Source organism: Myotis lucifugus, unplaced genomic scaffold (assembly GCF_000147115.1).
Source record: "Myotis lucifugus unplaced genomic scaffold, Myoluc2.0 scaffold_2308, whole genome shotgun sequence".
In the NCBI taxonomy this organism is placed as follows: Eukaryota; Metazoa; Chordata; class Mammalia; order Chiroptera; family Vespertilionidae; genus Myotis; species Myotis lucifugus.
Window position 1 is genome coordinate 1 of NW_005873356.1, and position 8074 is coordinate 8074.

The following is an 8074-nucleotide window of genomic DNA, read 5'->3' on the forward strand; positions in this document are numbered from 1 at the left end:
GTCCAGAAGAAGCAAAAGCTGTTTCCTCACACAATGTATTGGGAAAAAATTGTTTACCAAGCAAACAGGAGAAAAGGGCAGAATTTGCAATCAAGTTTTGGTTTGTGAGCGAAGATATCCCAGGAGAGAATACTACTTTGCAATAACAATGGAAAGGTCATTTCAAGTGAGTAACTGTAGTCATGATATATTTAGGACGATTTTAATACATTCAGTTTCAGAAGTTGATTATTCTGTTTATATGTGTCATAAGCACAATACTTATTTAGTGTCATTTTTTGAAAATAGCATGGTTAATGCTATAAAGTTTAATATATATTACCGTGGCAAAAAAAAGTTATAGGCAAAACCCTGCTGTAATAAAATCCACAGGATTTTTAAATTGTTAATTTGCTAAGAGCACCTTAAATCATCTTTAGATTTTATAGACTGAGAAAATAATTTCTAACAGAGTAAAATATCTAACCAAAGAGAAAATCCCAGTAAGAGAATGTGTATCCCTGGCTTCATCATTTTCTTTTTCATCCTGTTGGTATTTTTTATAGTTTGGGGTTTCTTTCACTAGATAATTTGGTACTTGATAGGTTGGAAGGTAACATTCAATAAAAAACGATATGATTCTAAGGAGCATAACCCTAGTTATGCTTCCCTCTCTTAATGGAACCTAAAATGTTGATTGTGAACTTAAGTCATCAGATGAAGAGAAAGCTTTTCATAGACCTGGTGCTTAAAGAGGACATTGGTAAGCATTTTGTACTGTAAATATTTGGCTTTTTGCATGCCTTGGTTAAGTTTTATGAGCTGAGTCTGTGTAACTAGCTTGTCTTCTGGTATAAGCTAGATATGTATTTGGAAGCCCTGGTAAGGATTTGCTATAATCAAAATTTTAAGTCATGAAAATATTTTTCTTATATAAAACAGCTTTTTAAAAAATAGTTATTTTCTATATTGTGATTTTTATTCCTATAGTTAATTAAATCTCCTATTAATGTTTGAATGATATTTTCAAGTGTTTTTGTAACTTTTAAAAGAGTATTTCTTAAGGTGACATTAGACAGTAGTAAAAACTACTCAGGATCTGGTATAATAAAAGGCTAATATGCAAATCGACTGAACGGCAGAACGACCAGTTGCTATGACACGCACTGACCACCAGGGGGCAGATGCTCAACACAGAAGCTGCCCCCTGGTGGTCAGTGTGCTCCCACAGCAGGGAGTGCCACTCAGCCAGAAGCCCTGAGCCAGGCTCACAGCTAGCAAGCTCAGTGGCGATGTTGGGAGCCTCTCCTGCCTCTGCGGCAGCGCTAAGCCATCCCCCGAGGGCTCCCAGACTGCAAGAGGGTGCAGGCCTGGCTGAGGAACCCCTCTTCTCCCCCCCACCCCCGTGAACGAATTTTGTGCACCAGGCCTCTAGTATAAGATAAAAAGCACTGATGTCTTTACCTCTATAGGTGTCTCTATATAGTAGAATTTAGTTTTGTAAGTTATTTTAGAAATCTCATGACAATATCCTTATATATTACACACATTTGCAAAAATTGTATTCACTACATTTTCATTTCCTTTTTATATCAACATCTATCATTTTGTTACTTATTATGTTTTCACTTTTGGTAATAGCCAGAAACAAGGTATAAATGCCTGAACAATTTGAGATATGAGTCCCATTATGTTGTACATTCAGAGTAGCTCATATTGATTGCAGTAACTGTAGTAAATTGAATCTGCATTATTAAAGATATTATAATACTCTTAAGTGTATTTTATTAAAGACATATTAACATTAGGGGAAAGGATGAAATTTGAATTCATTTTAAGAACTTGAATAATCAGAGAACTATTTTAGTCTCATTAAGGAAATATGTTTTTATTTCATTTGCAAAAGTATCGCATAGTTGTAATAATCCAGACTAAAAATTTCATCGTACTAGTAACACCATTTGGCCAAAGATATTATAATGTTAAAATAATGTGGAGTTGGTTGGTGTTACTTTTCGGGATATAGTGAATTGTTTTTTTGAATCCCTGTGGACAGGTCCTTATTAAACAACAAAAAAAATTAGCTATTGATAAAAAGAGCATTTTTTATTGAATTAAATTCCTGTGCATAGGAGTTAACTGATTATTAAAAGTTGCTTTTGTTGTTTATCTGTTTTTAGGTGATGAATCATAGGTTTCTTTAGTGTGTATTCCGTCAGGAAGCCTGGGGCAGATACTACCATAGAGTTGGTGTTCTAAGAAAAATCAATTTAAGTACCTACTCTATCTTGGCACTTTTTAAAAGTCAGATTTCTTAACATTTGCTCAGTGCCTGTTGTATACATTTCTAATTTAAAAGGTCACATTTGCTACTTTATTTTTCTAGTAGAACATTATAATCTGCTGTAAATTGGTAGTACTATATCAATTTTTTATTTTGCCTGGAATAGATATTAAATGTGTTATAAGAATTATATATTTTATTTTTCATGTTTTTACTTTTTTAAAAGAGATCTTTATTAAGTGGCTTCTTTGTCATGTAATTTTAAAGTCATTTTAAGGCAAACCTTTCTTCAAGCTAAAAGAGAAGGGAAATGTAGGCTAAGAAGGTGAAAATAGAATTATTAATTTATTTGAAATTGTAACTGTTTGCTACAACTTAGATTGTTCTGAAAGTTTATTACTAAAATTTAAAAATCAGATTGTTTAAATAAAAACAGCTATTCACTCAGCAGTCATGATAGAATTCAGAACTGTAGTCATTTTTTAACTGATCTCTATTTAACCCATGTAAACTTTCTTCTGACCAGCTGGTTACAAATTTTGGGGTTTCTTTCTAATTTGTCAGGGAATTAGTACATTAAAGCCTATTTATTCATTTTTTTATATATTATTATTTCATATGTATTTTTTTTAGCTTTTTCTTTAACTTATAGCCAACTCTTAGAGATCTAATCATTACTTTAGTGAGAATTTTATATTATCTTTTTTCCCCTAGAAGTGTTTCCTTCTGTATAGATATAAGTATATGTTTTTATTGTTGATAATATTACAGATGTCTCCCATTTCCCCCCATTTATCCCCTTCCTTCCAGCCTCTGCACACACTCCCAGGTCTTCACTACCCTGTTGCCCGTGTCCATGGGCTATGCATATAAGTATATAAGTTCTTTGGTTTATCTCTTCTCATTCCTCCATTCCCACATCAATGTATGTCAATTTGTTCCATGCCTCCATGCTTTGGGTCTTATATTGTTGGTCAATTCATTTTGTTCATTAGATCTACAAATAAGTGAGATCATGTGATATTTGTCTTTCTCAAACTGGCTTATTTCACTTAGCATAATATTCTCCAGGTCCATCCATGCTGTTCCAAAGGGTAAGAGATCCCTCTTTTTTACAGCTGCATAATATTTCATTGTGTAAATGTCCCACCGCATTTTTATCCATTCATCTACTGATGGGCACTTGGACTGTTTCCAAATCTTAGCTATTGTAAATTGTGCTGCTATGAACATAGGGGTGCATACATTCTTTCTTACTGGTGTTTTGGAATTTTTAGGCTATATTCCCAGAAATGGGATCGCTGGGACAAATGGCAGTTGCATATTTAATATTTTGAGGAAACTCCATACTGTTTTCCATAATGGCTGCACCAGTCTGCTTTCCAGCCAGCAGTGTACTGGAGTTCCCTTTTCTCCACATCCTTGCCAACACTTGTCATTTGTTAATTTGTAATGCCCATCTTTGAATTGGATTGTTTGTCTTTTTGTTGAGTTGTATGAATACTTTATATATTTTGGATATTAATTCCTTATCAGATGTATTATTGGCAAATATGTTCTCCCATTCAGTGGGTTCCCTTTTCATTTTGATAGTGCTTTCTTTTGCTGTTCAGAATCTTTTTATTTTGATGTAGTCCCATTTGTTTATTTTCTCCTTAGTTTTCCTTTGCCCTAGGACAGTGGTTCTCAACCTTCCTAATACCGCGACCCTTTAATACAGTTCCTCATGTTGTGGTGACCCCCAATTTCATTGTTACAAATTGAACATAATTAAAGCATAGTGATTAATCACAAAAACAATATGTAATATATATGTTTTCCAAAGGGGTCGCGATCCACAGGTTGAGAACCGCCGCCCTAGGAGATGTGTCGTCAGATATTATGCTACTTGAGATGTCTGAGATTTTACCACCTATGTTTTCTTCTAAGATTTTTATGGTTTCATGACTTACATTTAAGTCTTTTATCCATTTTGAGTTTATTCTTGGGTGTGGTGTAAGTTGGTGGTCTAGTTTCATCGTTTGCATGTGGCTGTCCAATTTTCCCAACACCATTTGTTGAAGAGACTATCTTTACTCCATTGTACGTTCTTGCCTCCTTTGTCAAATATTAATTGACCGTAATGGTGTGGGTCATTTTCTGAGGGGGTCTCTGTTCTGATCCATTGCTCTATATACCTGTTCTTGTGCCAGTACCGGGCTGTTTTGGTTACAATGGCTTTGTAGTATAGTTTGATATCTGGTATTGTGATCATTCCAACTTTGTTATTCTTTCTTAAGTTTGCTGCAGCTATTCAGGGTCCTTTATGGTTCCATATAAAGTTTTGGAATATTTGTTCTAGTTCTGTGAAGTATGCCATTGTTATTTTAATAGATTGAGTTGAATCTATAGATTGCTTTGGGTAGTATAAACATTTTGATGATGTTAATTCTTCCAATCCATGAACATGGTATATGTTTCCATTTGTTTGTATCTTCCTCTATTTCTTTATCCAATGTCCTATAGTTTTCCAAGTACAGGTCTTTTACCTCCTTGTTTAAATTTATTCCTTGGTATCTTATTTTTGTTGTTGCAATGGTATATGAGATTTTTTTTAAGTTTCTCTTTCTGAGGGTTCATTATTGGTGTATAAAAATGCCATTGTAGCCCTAACCGGTTTGGCTCAGTGGATAGAGCGTCGGCCTGCAGACTGAAAGGTTCCACGTTCGATTCTGGTCAAGGGCATGTACCTTGGTTGCGGCCACATCCCCAGTAGGAGGTGTGCAGGAGGCAGCTGATTGATGTTTCTCTCTCATCATTGTTTCTAACTCTCTATCCCTCTCCCTTCTTCTCTGTAAAAAATCAATAAAATATATTAAAAAAGTAAAAATGCCATTGTATCCTGCTACCTTGCCGAATTCATTTATTTATTTATTTATTTTAATTTAAATTCTTTATTGTTAAAGTATTACATGAATCTCCTTTTTCTCCCATTGACCTCTCCCTGGCCACTCCCACCTCCCAGCACATGCCCTCACCACCCTACTGTCTGTGTCCATTGGTTATGCTCATATGCATGCATACAAGTCTTTTGGTTGATCTCTTACCCCACCTCCCCTCCCCTGCCCTGTTAGTCACTTAATAGCAATCTTGGTTATCAGATTGACTGTTTAGAGTATCACAGTACTTGTGTTCAAGTAACCCTTATTTTATGTATTAACCCTCTGAACTGCAAGAGTACTGATGTATATTAGCAGTTTGATATGCCAGGGAGAAGTTATAAAGTGCTTCCTTGAAGTGAAAAGTATGTTTGTATAGGAAAAAAATATAGTATATGTAGGGTTTGATACTATCTGCATTTTCAGGTATCTATATGGGGACTTGGAATGTATCCCTGCAAATAAGGGGGGACAACTATATTGCAAAAACATTAGAAAGCTAATTCTAATGTAGGGTGTGGACAAACAACCATTTAATAAGGAGATTAGTATGCGTGTGAAGCATGAACTACGAGAAATGTCTGTTAGTTAAGCCACAAGGTTTATGGTATTTTGTTATAGCATCCTAAGCTGACTAAGACATATCTCCTTTGGGAAAATGTCTATCAAGTTTTTTACCCATTTATAAATTGGATTGTTTTGTTGTTGACTTGTAGTTCTTTATATATTCTGAATATTGATCTCATTAGATATATGGTTTGCAGATATTTTCTTCTACTCTGTAGGTTACCTTTTCACTCTGTTGATTTTTCTTCTGTTGCATAGAAGTTTTTGTTTGATATAGTCCTATCTACTTATTTTTGCTTTTGTCACCTGTGCTTTGCTGTCTTATCCAAGAAATTACTGTCAAATCAATGTCATGAAGCTCTTCCCCTATGTTTTATTTTAGGAATTTTATAGTTTCAGGTCTTACATGTCTTTAATCCATTTTGAGTTAATTTTTGAATATGGTATAAGGTAAAGATTCTACTTCATTATTTTACACGCGAATATCCAGCTTTTCCAACACCATTTGTTGAAGAGACTATCTTTTACCCATTGTGCAGCCTTTGTCACCTTTGTTCAAGACCAGTTGACATGACCAGTACATGAGGGTTTATTTCTGGGTTCTCGATTCTGGTTCATTGTTCTGTATATCTGTTTTTATGGCAGAACTGTACTCTTTTGATTGCTATAGTTTTGTAATATGTTTTGAGATGAGGAAGGATGAGACCTCCAGCTTAGTTTTCTTTCTCAAGATTATTTTGGCTATTCAGGGTCCTCTGAGAGTGAGTTTTAGGATTTTTTTTTTCCTTTCTGTTTTTGCAAAAACAACAACAACAAAAAACCAAAGGAGGGGGAATGGAAAAAGATTTTATTGGGGAAAAATACCATTGGGGTTATAGTGGGGATTGCATTGAATCTGTAAATTGCTTTAGGTAGTATTGGACATTTTAACAAAATTAGACCTCTCAATCCATGAACACAGGATGTTTTTCTATTTGTATCTTCTTCAGTTTCATTCAGCAATGTTTCATAGTTTTCAGTGTATAAGTCTTTCATTTCCTTGGTTAAGTTTATTCCTAATATTCTATTCTTGTTTATGCTATTGTAAATGGATCATTTTCTTAATTTCCTTTTTGGATTATTTATTGTGAGTGTATAGAAAGCAAAACATTTTTATGTTGATTTTGTATCCTGTAACTGCTGAGCTCATTTATTAGTTCTTAAACGGATTTCTGTGGTTCTTTAGGGTTTTCTATATATACTAATAGATCATGTCATCTATAAATAGTAATTTTTCTTTTTCCTTTCCTGTTTGGATGCCTTTTATTTTCTTTCTTGCCTGGTAGCTCTGGTTAAGACTTCTAATACTGTGTTGAATAAAGTGGAAAGAGTGGACATCCTTGCCTTTTTCTTGACCTGGGAAGGCAAGCTTTCAGTTATTCACCTTTGAGTATGATGTTTATTGTGAGGTTTTTGTATATGGCCTTTATTGAGGTAATTTCTTTCTAGTTTAAGTGTTTTTATGAAAGGGTGTTGAATTTTTTCTAATTTTCTGTATCAGTTAAGATTAACAGACTCAAGGTCATGTGGTTATTGACCTTGAATCTGTTAATGTGCTTTACATCAATTTTTGTATGTTGAATCATCCTTGCATTCAAGGAATAAATCCCATTTGATCATTGCAATTGAACTTGCTGATCTACAACTTCCTGACTGGTTTCTGGTAGTCTTACCCAGTATAAAGGCTACTAATATATTTAGATCACATATTGTTGTAAAGTTAGTGTTTCTGTAGGAGAGCAAGATCTGGGGGTTCTTATTCTGCCATCTTGCTGATCCTGTGAGTTTTCTTGGGTGACTTTATTAAGTAGACGCAATTGATTAAATCATTGGCCGCTTAGTTAAACTTAATATCCAGGCCCTTTCCTTCCCATAAGGGTGAGCTGATATGTAACTCAAAGCTCCAACACTCTCATTACATTGTTGGTCTTTCCGGCCTGACGAGCACCCAACTGAATCACCTTTGTATTAGGAACCCACCTGCGTCACCTCATTAGCATAAACTCTCAGATGCAGTGGAGGGTTCAGAGGTTGCTTCTCAGACACAGGGGACAAAGGCCAGCCAATTTTTATTTTACACATGTATATTGAAATCTAATAACATAGTATAAAATTTAAAAGGCACAAAAAATGTACAAAAAATAAAAATTTTTCATACAGTTTTTCTCCTTGGAGGCTGGTACTTTTTTCTCTAAATCATTTTCCCCCCTACATAATCATTAAATCTCTTAAAATGTAATGGATATTTTTTTTTCCCCTTTGGCTATTGACTTATTTTGAGGATTTG

General features: G+C 34.4%; 1 pseudogene across 1 annotated transcript in view; it reads left to right on the plus strand.

The window, feature by feature from the left end:
• The first annotated feature begins 5 nt into the window (after nt 1–5).
• LOC102418556 overlaps nt 6–8074 on the plus strand; it is a 15146-nt pseudogene continuing 7077 nt past the window's right edge. Inside the window, exon 1 of the transcript XR_002827665.1 lies at nt 6–166. The product of XR_002827665.1 is annotated as a succinate--CoA ligase [ADP-forming] subunit beta, mitochondrial-like (transcript). The remainder of the gene's footprint in view (nt 167–8074) is intronic.